At 49.7% G+C, this 15,861-nt stretch overlaps 1 pseudogene; it reads right to left on the bottom strand.

Annotated features, from left to right (window-relative positions):
• Positions 1-475: 475 nt before the first annotated feature.
• The window catches only part of LOC105036465 (probable amidase At4g34880), a 31,931-nt pseudogene continuing 16,545 nt past the window's right edge, over positions 476-15,861 (bottom strand).

Here is a 15,861-nt window from a genome sequence, read left to right on the forward strand (position 1 = left end):
AAGTATAGATTCAACTAGGATTGGAATCCAAGCCCCATGAAGAAGTCGAGTTCATTTTAGTTTCGGATTCAACATGGAGCAGAATCTATAACCAAGCATCCCATGGATCTGAATATGATTTCTACTTAGATTATAAGCATTGAATAATCTTCCTTATGACAAAATTGAAGCCTCCTAATATTTTCTTCGCTCAAGAAAAGACAAGTGACAAAGGCAAATATATCATTAATCCATTCTATTTTTAAGAACAAGTTGCTAGATATATTTGAGATTATTATTAGATAATTATCATTTTTGGGAAAATATCATTTCTAGTTGGACTATGAACAATAATAATTTTTCATATGTCTTTATGTATATATTAGTAGCATCGTAATTGGTTGCTTGGATTTTTTTTTTAAATAAAACACATAAAAAAGAATATCAAGTTGAGTCATAGATGATAAGGGTAAAGACATCATTTAGCCATCTTAATTCAAATAGCAATTGTATTTTAAAAATTGCAACCAAACGGCACTTCAATTATGCCATACAGAAATAAGAAATTATAGCCAAATATAAATAAACATGACTTGTGGAACAACTTTGCAGATAACTATGACATCTATTTCAACCTTTCTTATTCACGAATTGAATGCAGCCCGAACAATTAATGTCCTTTTCACGGCTTATATGATGGAGGTTTCCGGACATTTGTTGTTTGTTCAGAAGCATAAGCAATCTCAATTAATTTTGGTTCAAAACTGTCATGCTCCAAATTTAATATCCGGATCGAATACGTGATGACCGCACACTCCTTAGAGCAAGTCCTAAAGAATATGCAAGGCCAAAATAAATCATTACAATCTTATCAACCATAATCTTTAATTTCAACAATAATTCATAAAATCTTGCATAATTACAATTTAAATTTCTTCAATTCTCTGATAAGATACTATGACACTCTATTTATCCTTCTGCTCACCCGTAAATCCAAACCATAACCAATCATAAGCATCCTATAACTCTGAGAAGAAAAAAAAAGATGAAGGGGTGTGAGCTTTACAGCCCAGTAAGAATTTTCATATCACACCAATATAATAATATAATCTGAAAATAAAGATAAGCAATAACACATAAAAGCCGATGTTCACTGTCCAGAATACTACAAACATTTATAGATTATCTGTTTTATCAAAAGAGATGCATTATCATATGTTAATAAGTGAAACAATTTTATTCAACGATTGTTTCATGTCTTATCTTTCTATTTTCTTCTATTATCACATCATCTTTAATCCTTTCTTTTTGGCTTTGGTTTTGGACTACCAGGATCATGCGACAATCTTTTATTCGGATCGATTTCTGTGATCTTCCTCGGATCGAAATATTCATGATCTTTTTCGGATCAAAGTGGCCATGATCTTTCTCGGATCAAATTATTCATGATCTTTCTCGGATCAGATTCTTCATGATCTTTCTCGGATCATATTCTTCCACACATAAGCCTATGGGGGCTGTCCCAAGCATAAGCTCCTAGCAGGCTATTCCACATGAGAAGGCCAGTCCAAACCATATTTCTCTTTCTTCTCATTTTCATGAAATTATAATATTTGACTTCATTAATCAATTCAAATTTTGCAGTGTAATAAATATGTCATACCCATATAATCATGCCATCAATCGCTGATACATATGTATTGATATAACATATTCATGCTCAAAATCACATAAATAGATAACAGTATCTCAGATATAACAAATTCATCGATCTCAAATCCAACGATGCAAAATCAATGAGATAAAATCAATGGTAAAATAATATATATAATGATGATCATGTACAGAGATTCTTACCTTTACCGGTGACTAATCCAAGCACAGAAATTAATGTTCTTCTTTGATTTATGAATTCTTTTAACAAAATATTCCACTCGATATCATATGCAGACAATTATTTCTTCATAATCCTGATCAATATAAAAATCACATATAGAAAAATTATCGATAATCGATCCTAATAACACAAATCGAGAACCTCTCTTAGAATTAATCAAAATTAAGATTTATCTAAGTATCTGGATCCTCCACTGATCCACAAAACTTTTAGAGAGAGAAAATCCATGAAGAGAGAAAAAATTCTAGAGAGAGAAAGTAGAGAGAGAAAGTGAAGAGAGAATCTTCGTATCCTTAAGATGAGGCAATCATGGTCGATATCATCAGAGGTCCTATCAAGGTGACTTAATATGAATCAAATATTATAAATTTCGAATAGAATCGGACTGAGATCAGATCTACTGTACGAATTTCGGAGCAATCTCAAATCATCATATTTTTATTTCAAATTTATCCTAGGGTCTGTGATACAATCAGAGAGAGAGTAAAAAGATTCTAGAGAGATAAAATCCATAAAAAGAGAGAAAAAAGTCTAGAGAAAGAATTTAGAGAGAGAATCTAGAGAGAGAAAATAGAGAGAAGGTAGAGAGAGGAGAGAGGAAAGAGAGAGAACTCTCATTATTTTTTTTTCTTTTTCTCTTTCTCTTTTTCTTTTCTTTTTTCTTTTCTTTTCTTTTCCTTCTTCTTCTTTTCTTTTTCTTTTTCTTTTCCTCCTTCTTCTTTTCTTTTTTCTTTTTCTTTTCCTTCTTCTTCTTTTCCCGTGGGCTTCTTTTGGGCCAAAACAGGAGATCCAAATCTCCTCCTTTGCTCGGCCGACCAAGGGCCACAGCCAACATGGCGGTGGCCGGACGACAAGGACCGACGATCCCATGGCCTGGAGGGACCAAACCGGTGGTCGGCGGTGACCACCGGCGTCGAAAAAATCGAAAAAAAATGGGCAAAAATAGAGGTTCTTCCGCAACAAAATCCGGCGACTCTGGTCGCCGGTGAGCGTGCACATCGACACGGGAAGGAAAGGAGAGAAGAGAGGAAGGAGGAGGAGCTCACCTTCGATGTCGGTGAGGCTTTCCGGCGAGAAACTGGGACGGGCACAGTAAGGGTATCCGCAGCACTTTTCCCGATGATCGCCGTCGATTAACCCGAGATTCTCCGATGAGAGGGAGAGAGGAGGGTTCTCCTCCTTAAATAGAGCCGGAGGGGGCTCTTTCTGACTCCGATTGGGAGCTGGTGAACGGAGGAAGAAGACTCCCTCCGGGAGTCTTCTCCTCTATTTTTTTTTTGTATGGGCCGTGGCTGATTCTGGGCCCAATTTGGACCGGGGTGTTACAAAAACCCTTTAAACCACCAAAACAAATACCGAAAAGAGTTCCATCTAATTCATATCCTGCAGGAACACTAATGCCTGGGTAGCCACCAATGGCAAGAATAGGAACTACATTTGCATCAGGTGTCACAATTGCATCTAATTGCTTCTCCATCATCAATCTTTCCAATCCTTCCCTAGAGAGTTGGGTCATTTTGGCAATTGCACTTCTCTCAGCAGGACCAATCCCACTTGTGTGTTGAGCCTCCAACATAGTAAGTTGGCCAAATTCTTCCATCCTTTCCTACATTTAGAAGTACCAAAACATAAGTTTTATTATCTAAAAAAAGAAAATTAAAAAAATATTTTGCATTACCTCAACACTATGTTCATTGTTGAAGGCAATTACATCTGCAAGAGACCTAACAGGAGAATAGGACAATTCTGACAAGTAAGCTGTTGCGGCCAATCCCCTCGTCGCCTGATCGTCGGGAACGAGCACCTGCACGAGAAAGTCCACACTGACCGGAGATGCTTCCGGTGGGGACCCTCCGACGGTCAAGTCAGAGAGGAGACTAGGCAACAGTAGAGAGGAATCAGGGGATTCAGCGATAGAGAGAGCGAGAGAGAGAGAGAAAGGAGTCCCCCCTCAAGCTGCTGTGTTACCTCATCTTATAGTAAGAGGTGGTATGGTCCCGCCGTCGGTGATGTAGACAACTGAAGAGTTGTCAAATCGTCGGGGGTTGTCACGTCGTTGACGAGCTGACAGGTCTTAAGAATTAATTCGCATCCTCGACAGGACAGCGCCCCAGGTTCCTGACAGAACAACGCCCCCTGGCGGTTGCACGGCATGTCCTTGACAGGACTGCAGCCCATGCCGCTCGTTCGGCATCCAGAAGGGCCTGTAGAGATTGGACGTCGGTTGTCCAAACCGACAGAGAGTCGATGATGCGAGATCGGCTTTCAGGCGATCGGAGGCAGTGTTGGCCTATTAGGCCAACACGTTCCGATCGGGCATGATCGGCAGTTACCGTTGGTGTTGCCCGTCGTCAGACGGGTAAAGTCAGTCGGTCCATCCTCGAGGATGGGTCGGCATCGTGACCCATTGGTGAGTCGGCATCGAGGATGGGTCGGCATTGTGACCCGTTGGTGAGTCGGCATCGGTGAGTCGGCATCAGGTTCGGTCTGTATATCCCAACAGTTGCCCCCCCACTCCTGAGTCGGATGTCACGTTGGTCTGCATTTCTACGCAGGCGGGGCGTCGGACGAAAGGAGTGGATTCTTCATTGTGTCATGCCTTGATTCTGCTGATCTCACCAGCGGACGATCCGGACAAATCGGTGTCAGATGATCTGATGTTCGATGATTCGATGTCAGACGATCCGATGTCAGGCGATCTAGTGTCAGACGATCCGGTGTCAGACGACTCAGTGTCGGACGATCTAGTGTCAGACGATCCGATGTCAGACGACTTCTGGAGAATGCAAACCGCCGCCTGGCGCCCCTTGGGAGCACGGACCGCCGTCAGGCATCCCATCGGGAGCGCGGATCGCCGTCAGCAAATTAATTCTGAGGCACAGTTTTTCTGCCATGTGTCGGGAGGTCGTTGGGCCAGAGTCGTTCATGCAAATGAAGGCGACGTGGCCCGATCTGGGATGGGTGCGCCGAACCATCGGGCTGGAGGAGGGTCCGGGTGCTGCCACGTGTCGATCATCCGAGAGGTCCTCATCGGTGCGCCCTCATCTCGACCGTCGAGGGGCCCTATATATATGAGGTCACTCATTTCCAAAATCTCACTTTTCATGGTTTTGCTGCGGAGACTCTACCCGAGCGGTCCCCCCTCCGTCCCAGGTAGCTGCTTGTGCCTTCATTCTTTGGAAGGTCCCCCCGAGACTTGTGTTTCCTTTCACCTCATTCTTGCTTCTTTTGAAATCCTTTCTCCTTCTTCTTCTCTGTCTTATCCTCCTTCTTCTCTGTCTTTTCCTCCTTCTTGGTTCTGGCATCATGGCCAGGACTTCTCCTCGGAAAACTCAGTCGGAGAATCCGACTGATGATCTTCGGTCGACCCCAAAAGTGGAGGTCTCCTCACTTTCGGGGCCGAGTGTCATTCGACTTTGGGATCAGTATTGTATCCCGGAGCAGTTCCGACTCTTCGCCCATGGGGCCGGGGGACGGGTCAACAACCTGCCCGCGGGCCAAGTGGCTCTGTATGTCGAGGACCTCCGAGCCGGTCTTCGACTTTCGATTCTAGAGTTTGTTCGAAATCTTCTAGATTATTACAGACTTTGTCCGGTGCAACTGGCGTCGAACTCAGTTCGGTTAATAATCAGCTTTGCCCTGTTGTGTCAGCTTTTGCCGACCAACCCTCGAATCTCACTCTTTCGGGCATTCTTCATCCTCCGACCCCACCCTAAGGCCCGAGGGTGGTGGCTCTTCAATCTCCGAAAGGGTCTTTCCTTCATCACTGGTCTTCCATCGTCCATTCATGGGTGGAAGAATCAGTTCTTCTTCGTTTCCTCTTCTTTTCCTTGAGATTTTTCTTCCTGCTGGGGCGAGCCTCGGATCGAGGCGAACGAGAACAGCCGAGTGGAGGCGGATGACCGGGAGGATTTTAACCGACTCAAAGACATATCGGTACCGAAGCAGAGGGAGCTTGTTACCGAACAAGCCCTCTATGACACTGGCCTGAGCCTGGTCCCCCGTCTAGGTACCACCCAATCCATCGATTGTCTTTTTGCTTCGCGTTTGTCTCCGAACATGTACTGATTCTCTTATTGAAATTGTAGGTACGCCGCCGAGGATAAGGCCGACCGACGTCGAGATTAGATAATATGCGGCGAGGAAGAGGTCGGCATCCGGGGTCGGGCCCTCACGACCGTCGAAGAGACCCTCGACAATAGCATCGACCGCCACCGCATCGACGGAAGATCAGTCAGAGCCGGTCATCGCGCTTTCGGCTCTGACGGCACCACCAGAGGAGCAGCCGGTGGAGGGAATGGCCGAAGGAGCGTCGGCGGTTTCACCGACGGAGGAGGCGCAGGATGTCATTCGAGAATCCGAACGTCCTCCATCGGCGCCCGCTACTGCCTCGGGGGATGCTCAATCAAGCTCGAGCATCCCTTCCTTCCCCGATCTACGGGCCTGGGCGGCCGATCGAGGGAAGGCCCCGATGGCCCCCACAGGCGACTCAAGGTCGGGGGGTCGCGCCACATCGTCGGGCGCCCGGGTCCTCGAGGGAGCGTCAGCCCTGGCCGACCATAACTTGGCTAGGAGATTATGTCAGGGGACCCTCCTTCCAGCTGACGTGGAGGATTTGAAGGCTCGGCAGGTGACCGAGATGCTGTCTTCCTTTTACCCGATCATGATCGGGGTAAGTTCTGCCTCGCCCCCTTCCTCCATTGCTGTCTTTATTATTTCATCTTTCTGACGGTCGATTTCTGTTTGTAGTTGATTTACACTATGTCCGAATTAGAGGCCGGATACCGGAGGTTCGGGGACGTCCAGGTGGCCTGGAAGGACAGGGCGACGACCGTCGAAGCCGAAAAGGCGGTACTGGTCGAGCAGTTGAAGCTGTCGATCGATCAGGAGGCGAGACTTAAAGACGAGATCTCTCGTATCGGGGCCAAACTTAAGTCAGCCCGTGGGGAAGCCAAGCGCAAGGGTCGAACCGCTCATCGATTGTGGCGCGAGCGGGATGGCGTCGTCGACGAACTCGAGGCCGAACGCGAGCAGCTCCAGGTTAGCCTGGAGAATCTCACCAAGGTAGAGGAGGACTTGTCAATCGCCCAGGCCGACGCCGACATAGCGAAGGCGGAGGCAGAGTCGGTGAAGGAGTCCTTTGATCGGGCAGAGGTGGAGGTGAGGTCGGTGAAGGAGTCATAGGTCGGGCGGTGGAGGACTTCCGCGGCTCCGATAAATATCGAGAGGAACTCCTGGAAAGCGGCTTCGCATCATATCGGGTGGGGTACGAAGACGCTCGGGATGCAGTCCAGGCCTTGTACCCGGAGCTCGACCTTAGCAGCATCGTCCCCCCAGGATCCGAGGACCAAGCCACAAAAGAGGTGGTCGACCCATCATCAGGAGATGCTACAGCGGTGGAGGAAACCATCCTGGAGCAGACCGCCGAAGAGGAGATGGCCCCGACCTCCGACCCAGCACCGACCAGGGCGGATGCACCGGCTGCCCCCGAGCTCTTCCCGATCGAAGAGGTCGACTCTGAAGGATGATCAGGGTCTTGTTACTTTTTGTTTTGCTTTATGTACTTTTATTTCGCTTCATGTACTTGTAATCGGGCTTCGGCCCAATTTTGTAGACTTAATGAAATTAAGCATTTTCAGCTTCTTCCCTTCACGTGTTAAGATGCGCTCTGACTTAGAGTCGTAGAGTTGTAGAGTTGCAAAGTCGTAGACCCGACACACCATATTAGGTCACTCGGTAACATCCCAAGTCGTTAGTCGAGACAGTCGGTAACATACGCCATGAAAAGGCAAGGTGAATTTCGATCACAGACCGTCCATCTGACGGTCGTAGTGTGCGCCCGTCGGAGGCCTGAGCCGAACATCCGTCGCCCTGTCGTGAGTCGAAGGTCAAAGTTGAATGTGCGTCGTCCCGACATGAGTCGGGCATGTTCGTTGAGTCGAAGGTCGACCGTCCTCCGGACACACATCCGTTGGGTCAAATGGCGTCCGATGTTATCAGTCGATGGCATCCGATGCGTTCGATCGAGAAATGATGGCAAGTTGAGTTCCCATTACTCAGACTGTGGTCGGGCACATACGTCGTGGCGCGTGATAAACGGTGGCAAGCCGAATATCCTTCGACTGATCGTGACCTGGTCGGTAGGTTGCGAACGCGACCTTGGTCATGTTGGCGCTTGGCCTTTCTTGGCTGGGGCCAACTCGGCAAGTTAGCCGATTGTTTTGCCTGAGAGTCTGTCTGTAGAAGGAGTGTAGCTCCCATCGTTATGGATATATCGGTCCTTTTAAGCATCCGATGCATTGTCGGCGATCGGGCCGTTGGTCCCAGTGGAACGTTAGGCTCAAGTCGGAACGTCGGGGCTCGTACTCTTGGCGAGCGCTGACCCACAGTCGAAGAGTCGGATTCCGGACTCCGAATTTTGAAACTGAATTTGTATTCCGGGAGGGGATACAAAGTTCATTGATAGTACACTTTAGGTTGTCGGCATTCCAGATCGGGAAATGGCATTTCCTTCTAGAGTCTCCAGTCGGTAAGCACTCGGTCCGTAGGTGTCCGCTATCTTGTAGGGTCCTCCCAGTTCGGAGCAACTTCTCCTGTCTAAGGGCTTCGAGACTTCGCCTTTCTTAGGACTAGGTCCCGGGCAGAAAAGCTTTGGTTAACCTTGGCGTGTATATCGGCTACTTTTGTCGGTAGAAGTCGTGCGGAGTTGTGCTCCGTCGAGTTCGGAAAGGAGGTCTAGGTTGGCCCTCCGACACTCGGAGTTATCCGGCTCTCGATACTGCTCGACTCTAGTCGACGGTAGCCCGATCTCCATCGGATCATTGCTTCCGTCCCATAGGCCAAGTGAAGGCGATTCTCCGGTCGGGACACGATGGTCGTTCGATATGCCACAGGACAGAGTTCAATTCTTCGACCCATAGGCCTTTGGCTTCATTTAATCGGGTCTTTAGTCCAAGTAGAATGGTCCGGTTAGTCACTTCGATCTCACGTTGGACTGTGAATGCCGACCGAGGTCAGTCGGTGCGTGATATGAAATCTCGCACAGAAGTCTCTGAAGTCCTGGTTATCGAACTATCGTCCGTTGTCGGTAATGATGGTGTTTGGCAATCCGAACCTGAAGATGATGGACTTCTGAATGAAGTCTTCCACCTTCCGCTCAGTGATTTCGCCAAAGGTTCGACTTCCACCCACTTAGTGAAGTAGTCGATCGTGACGACTATGAACTTTCGTATCCGGATGTCGAGGAAAAGATCCGAGTATGTCGATTCTCCACTGGGCGAAGGGCCACGGGGCGATGACGGAGTGAGCTGGCTGGCGGGTCGGTGTTGTATGTTGGCATACCTTTGGACATGGTTCGCACCTCCGAACCAACTCAGCCGCATCCTTCTTCATGGTGGGCCAGTAGTAATCCTGTCGTAGGACTTTGTAAGCAAGAATTTGCCCCCCAAGTGATTACCGCATATCCCTTCATGTACTTCTCTGAGGGCATAGTCCGCGTCGGTCGCCCCAGCACTTCAGCAAGGGAAGAGAGAAGACCTTTTGTATAGTCAGCCTCCACCATCACATATTGGGAGCCGTCCACCGGAGTCGTTTGGCTTCCGGGGGTCTTCGGGGCTAGTTCCATCGGTTAGGTACTGAGCGATCGGATCCATCCAGTTCGGCTCGTCGCCAATTGTAGCACCTCTTCGACCTTGTCGACTTGGTTGTTTAAGACTTTCTATGAATGTCCAGTCCAAGGTGCCGTAGTCGGATGTTGCGAGTTGGAGAGTGCGTCGGCCGAGCATTTTCCGCCCTAGGGATGTGGAAGATCTCAAAGTACTTGAAGGGTGCTACGAGATCGTTTACTTTTTGGTGATATTTGACCATGGTCGATCCCGCGCTTCGAACTCGCCTTTGACCTGTCCAACGATCAGTTGAGAGTCGGAGAAGACTTTGAGACGGTCGACCCCGAGCTCCAGTGCCAACCCCAAGCCCGCGACGAGCGCCCCATATTCGGCTTGATTGTTGGAGGCCTTGAAGTCGAATCGGAGGGTGCTCGGTAACCACTCCCTCCGAGTTGGTGAGCAGGAATCTGGCCCCGCTCCCTCGAGCGTTGGAGGCTCCGTCGATGTGCAACACCCAGGTTGAATCGGGGTCACATTCGGAGGTCCCAACCTCTTCGGAGCTCCCCTCTCCCGACGCTCAGTCGGTCGTCGGGCATTCCGCGACAAAGTCAGCCATAACCTGGGCTTTCAGAGCAGATCGCGGTCGGTATTGAATGTCGAACTCGCTCAGTCTCACAGCCCACTTCGCCAGCCGTCCTGATGTGTCAGGGCGGTGCAGGATTGCTCTTAGGGGTTGGTTGGTGAGGACCACGATAGCGTGTGCCTGGAAGTATGGACGGAGCCGCTGTGCTGAAATGACCAGAGCGAATATCATTTTCTCTGCCTTCGAGTATCGAGTCTCGGCTTCATGAAGACTTTGCTGACGTAATATATCGGTTGGTGAACTCGGTTCTCGTTCTCTCGGACGAGCACCGAGCTAACTGCCTCTGGGAGGTAGCCAAGTAAAGATACAATACCTCCCCGACCTCCGCCTCACAAGTAGGGGCGGAGAAGTCAGATACTTCTTCAGTTCCTCGAAGGCCTGTAGGCACTCGTCCGGCCAAGAGAAATGCTTTGCCTGTCTCAGGGTTTTGAAGAACGGGAGGCATCTTCGCCGACCGAGAAATGAATCGGCTGAGCGCGATGATCCTTCCGTTGAGTTGCTGCACCTCCTTTTTGGTGTCCGGATGTCGCATGTCGACGATTGCTTTGATCTTCTCGGGGTTGCCTCGATTCCTCATTGCGAAACGAGGAACCCGAGGAACTTCTTCGAGATTACTCCGAAGGCGCACTTAGTCGGGTTCAGCTTCATCCGGTGTCGTCGTAGAGTGCGGAAGGTTTCTTCAAGATCTTACACGTGATCTGAAGTTTGTGCACTCTTCACTAGCATGTCGTCCACATACACCTCCATGTTGCACCCGATTTGGTCTTTGAAGACCTTGTTGACAAGTCGCTGGTAAGTAGCCCCGACGTTCTTCAGACCGAAGGGCATTACTTTGTAACAGTAAAGGCCCTTGGCGGTCACAAAGCCGTATGCTCCCATCCTCGAGCACCATCTGGATCTGGTTGTACCGATGAAGGCGTCCATGAAGTTGAGCAGTCGATAACCGGACGTCGCATCCACCAGCTGGTCGATCTTCGGAAGTGGAAAGCTGTCCTTCGGACAGGCCCGATTCAAGTCGGTGTAGTCGATGTAGATCCTCCACTTCCTGTTGGCTTTCTTTACCATAACGACATTGACGAGCCAATCGGGATAGGTAGTTTTTCTAATGAAGCCCGCCTCGAGTAGCTTATCCACTTCTCGTCAATGGCCTTCTGTCTTTCAGGAGCAAAAGACCACTTCTTCTGCCTCACCGGCCTCATTGCTGGGTCGATGTTGAGTCGGTGTGTCATCATCTCTGGGGGGATGCCCGACATATCCGCTGCCGACTAGACGAATACGTCGGTATTAGTTTTTAGCAGCTCCGCTAGCTACCGTCGCTCGGGGTCGGGTAATTGAGACCCGACCCAGACCACTCGCTCGGATTCTCTGTTATCAGGATGGGAACAAGCTGTTCGGCCGGTTCACCCCGTTCTTCTTCTTTCCGTTGGTCCAGCTTGTCGACCGTCAGGGAGCTCTTCGGTTCGTCGCTTTGAGCAGAGATCTGAAACATCATCGGGTGAGTTGTTGATCCCCGCGTATCTCCCCGACTCCATTTTTGGTCGAAAATCGAACTAGCAGATGATACGTCGAGACTATCGCCCTGAGGGCGTTTAGTCCGGGTCTTCCAAATATGGCATTGTAGGCCGAAGGTACTCGGACGACCGCAAAGGTCAAGTGGACTGTGCTCTGTCGTGGTTCGGTTCCAGCCGTCACGGGCAAAGTAACTTTCCCTTCCACCATGACAGCATCTCCAGCGAAGCCTATCAGGGCGTAGAGACTCTCTTGAGCCGATCGATCGACAGTCGCATCCGGGAGAAAGTCGAGTAAAATAAAATGTTCGTTGAACTTTATTATCTACAAAGATTCTTTTTACATCATAATTTGCTATTGTTGCCGAGACAACAACAGTGTCGTCATGGGGAGTTTGGATACCCCAGACATCTTCATCTGTAAAAGTAATTAAATCATCTGGGCACAGCTTCTTCGTCGGCTCCCCTCTAGCAGTCGTCCCCGGGCCCAGCATTTGGAGATCATATTGATGACCCCGACCGTAGGCTGGTTAGTCGTTGCTTGTTCAGTCGGTTGGGGTCGTCGGTCAGTGACGGGCCGAGTTGGCGGGTTCCTCCGAAATTTGTCGAGATATCCCCGGCATATGAGAGCTTCGATCTCATCCTTGAGTTGGATGCACTGCTCGATATTGTGACCGTGGCCCTGATGGAATCGGCAGTACTTTCGCCTGTCGAGGCCCTTTGCCTTCAAAGGCGGGGGCCGTCGCAGATATTCCTCCCCTTCAATTTCCATCAAAATCTGCGCACGAGGAGCAGAGAGAGGGGTATAGAATCATATCGGGGGTGCGTCGGCCTCGGACTCCACCGTCGAGGTGATCTGGGGCTCCGTCATGGGGGCGAGACCCGTCTGTCGGTCGGGGGCCTGCTAGGCTCGGCAGGGGCCCGACCCTTCGCTTCTCCTTCGGGCCGTTGGACTCGGTCAGACGTCGGTCGGAAGCTCCTTCGTCTGCGCGCATATATTTGTACGCGCGCTCCAGCAGTGCGGCGTACGTTCGGGGGAGGGTTTTGTCTAAGGAGTATGTGAATCGGGATGCCCTCAGCCCCCGCTTCATGGCCGAGATAGCCATATCCTCGTTGAGATCCCGAACCTCCAGCGTGGTCGCGTTAAATCACGCCACGAAGTGTCGGAGCATCTCGTTTTCTCCCTGTTTGAGGGAGAAAAGACTGTCCGAGGTTCGTGGTGGCTTCCGGCTAGTGCTGAAGTGGGCCACGAAGGAGTGCTCGAGCTGCCCAAAGGAGTGGATACTTTCTAGGCGAAGGTCGGAGTACCAGGCCCGGACGACTTTGCGAAGCGTGGCGGGGAAGCCGATGCAGAGGAGGGCATCGGTTGCCCCTTGGATCGTCATGAGAGCCTTATAGCTCTCCAGGTGGTCGACGGGGTCGGTAGAACCGTCGTAAGGCTCCAAGTGTGGCATCTTGAACTGACCGGAGATCGGCTCGTCAAGGATGAGTCGGGAGAGAGGTTGGGTGGTCTGGAAGTCAACGTCGTTCGAGGACATCTGTCTGTCCACCTGCAGCTGGGCAAGCCGACGGTCGATTTCTTCGAACCTGCGTTCGTAGTCGTCGACCCGTCGGTGCTGAGAGACCCCGAGAGTGGAGTCTCCCGATGAATCTGAGAGGGAGGTGGACGGTGTTCGTGGCCGCTTCTCCTTCCTTGCTCGTTCCAGCTGGGAAGGAGACAGTCGTCGAGACCGACGGGCATCATGCCGCGGCCGCCTCTCCTCCTCTCGGTGGGAGTGTTGCGACGGCAGCTCCCGAGGAGGAGACGAAGACCGACGCGGGCGTCGGCGGCTGCTCTTGGAGGGCATCGGACGCGTCGCCGGTTGGTCTGTCGGCGAGCGCGGCAACCGGGTGGGTTGAAGGCTTTTGACCACGTCCATCAACACGGTCATCTGCCGCACGATCGCTGCGATCTGCGCCTCCGTGGTCACCACGGGATGGGGAGAGCTAGGCTCTGCAGCGGGGAGTGGTGGAGAGGCATCTTCCCGACGGGAAGAGTGTCTCACTGATCCGGTGGCTCTCGACCGCTGAGCCCTAGTCCTTGTCATCTCGGAAAGGTTCTTCGAACTCTGTGGAGGTCGTGTGCCAGCCGTACCCCCCTTCCTGGTGCGCCAAACCTGTTGCGGCCAATCCCCTCGTCGCCTGGTCGCCGGGAACGAGCACCTGCAAAGGAAAGCCCACACTGATCAGAGATGCCTCTGGTGGGGACCTCCGACGGTCAAGTCAGAGAGGAGACTAGGCAACAGTAGAGAGAAATCAGGAGACTCAGCGGTGGAGAGAGAGCGAGAGAGAGAGAGAGAGAAAAATTCCTCCCTATAAAACGAGACTAGGCAACAGTAGAGAGGAATCAGGAGACTCAGCGGTGGAGAGAGAGCGAGAGAGAGAGAGAGAAATTCCCCCTCAAGCTGCTGCCTTATCTCGTTTTATAGTAGGAGGTGGTATGGTCCCGCCGTCGGTGATGTAGACAACTGAAGAGTTGTCAAATCGTTGGAGGTTGTCACGTCGTTGACGAGCTGACAGGTCCTAAGAATTAATTCGCGTCCTTGGCAGGACAGCGCCCCAGATTCCTGGCAGGACAACGCCCCCTGGCGGTTGCACGGCATGTCCTTAACAGGACTGCAGCCCATGCCGCTCGTTCGGCGTCTAGAAGGGCCTGTAGGGTCGGACGTCGGTTGTCCAAACCAACAGGGAGTCGGTGATGTCCACCTGACAGGGATCGGCTTTAAGGCGATCGGAGGCAGTGTTGGCCTATTAGGCCAACATGTTCCGGCCGGGCATGATCGGTAGTTATCGTTGGTGTTGCCCATCGTCAGACGGGCAAAGTCGGTCAGTCCATCCTCGAGGATGGGTCGGCATCGAGACCCGTCGGTGAGTCGGCATCGGTGAGTCGGCGTCGATGAGTCGGCATCAGGGTCGGTCGGTATATCCCAACATAAATATTCAAGGATAACTTAAACTCAGCCAATAGTGCAACTATCTCGCCACTTGTGCTGATGATCATGGTCAAGAATGATGCTCCAATTTGCTATTTCAGGTTGTTCGAAGTTCGGATTAGCTCCAATTTACAACACCATCTATAGTTTGGATCTCAGTCGAACCCATAGTAAATTGTTCTTTATCCAATGGTTCCTGACTAAGTCTAATTTGACTTAGCTTTTTAGTATTTAAATAGATCCAAGAATGTTTGGATCAGCAAAATATCGAAATAACCTCGTGAATATCCTTTCCTCCTAATGGATCCTCTGCAAGGGATCCATACCTTTCCAGCAAGGGTTGCAGAACTTGGTAGTCTGATCTTATCTCAAGAGAATATTTCTTCAAGCTTTTGGCACGCCTGTATATTATATGTTTTGAAATGAATCGATGGAGCTCTAATCATTCTGGCTGAAAGGAAAATATATATATATAGGCTTGCTTGATTGACTATTTCCAGATCAATTTGGTTAGCAGCCTAGGATAATGCAATAATAAAAGTTACTCATTGTGTTGAAATGCTCCTCAAATGTCTTCGGACGAACAGATCCTTCAGGAAATTCAAAGAAGCCGGCTCTTAGAAGTCCCAACCTTTTGCCCTTCAATCCCTCCATCTTTAAAAACTGTTTGTAAAACCCTGGGGTATATACTTTGATGCCGCTAGGCTTGCTACCTCATCCCTTGGTCATAAACCCAAATTGCGTCTAACACATGGACAGCATCTGAGACTGTCCGACAGAGGTCTGCTTTCAAATAGAGAACATGAATGATAAGTACCAAGGATAAAAAGAAAAAGAAAAAGTTCCGATGCCTTTGTGCTTCCATGCATTTATGTCATACACGAAATTTTTTATTTAGTTTTTTTTAGTGAAGATTACTTAACAGATACGGTTTCTTGATTCGATGAAATAGTCCGTGGCCCTGGGACTTGGATTAAATCTATGTTATTGTTTGATTTCATAAGCAATTGGGTTAGGTAAGATTGTGCGGGCTTCCAACTAATATCCTAATAGAACTGTTAAAATGGATCAGTCTGATCCAATCCGATCCTAGCCCACGTGGTTGTGATTATATGGGCCAAGCCAGACTCCAGTCCATCTATTAAAATAGGCCGTAAAAACCCAACCCGGCTTTAGCCTATGTGGGCTATGGGTTAGGGCCGGGCCCATCTTTTTTTTTTTTTTTTTTTCTTTTCTAAGGTCGGGCCAATCCATTCTG

The sequence above is a fragment of the Elaeis guineensis genome, chromosome 11 (assembly GCF_000442705.2).
Source record: "Elaeis guineensis isolate ETL-2024a chromosome 11, EG11, whole genome shotgun sequence".
In the NCBI taxonomy this organism is placed as follows: Eukaryota; Viridiplantae; Streptophyta; class Magnoliopsida; order Arecales; family Arecaceae; genus Elaeis; species Elaeis guineensis.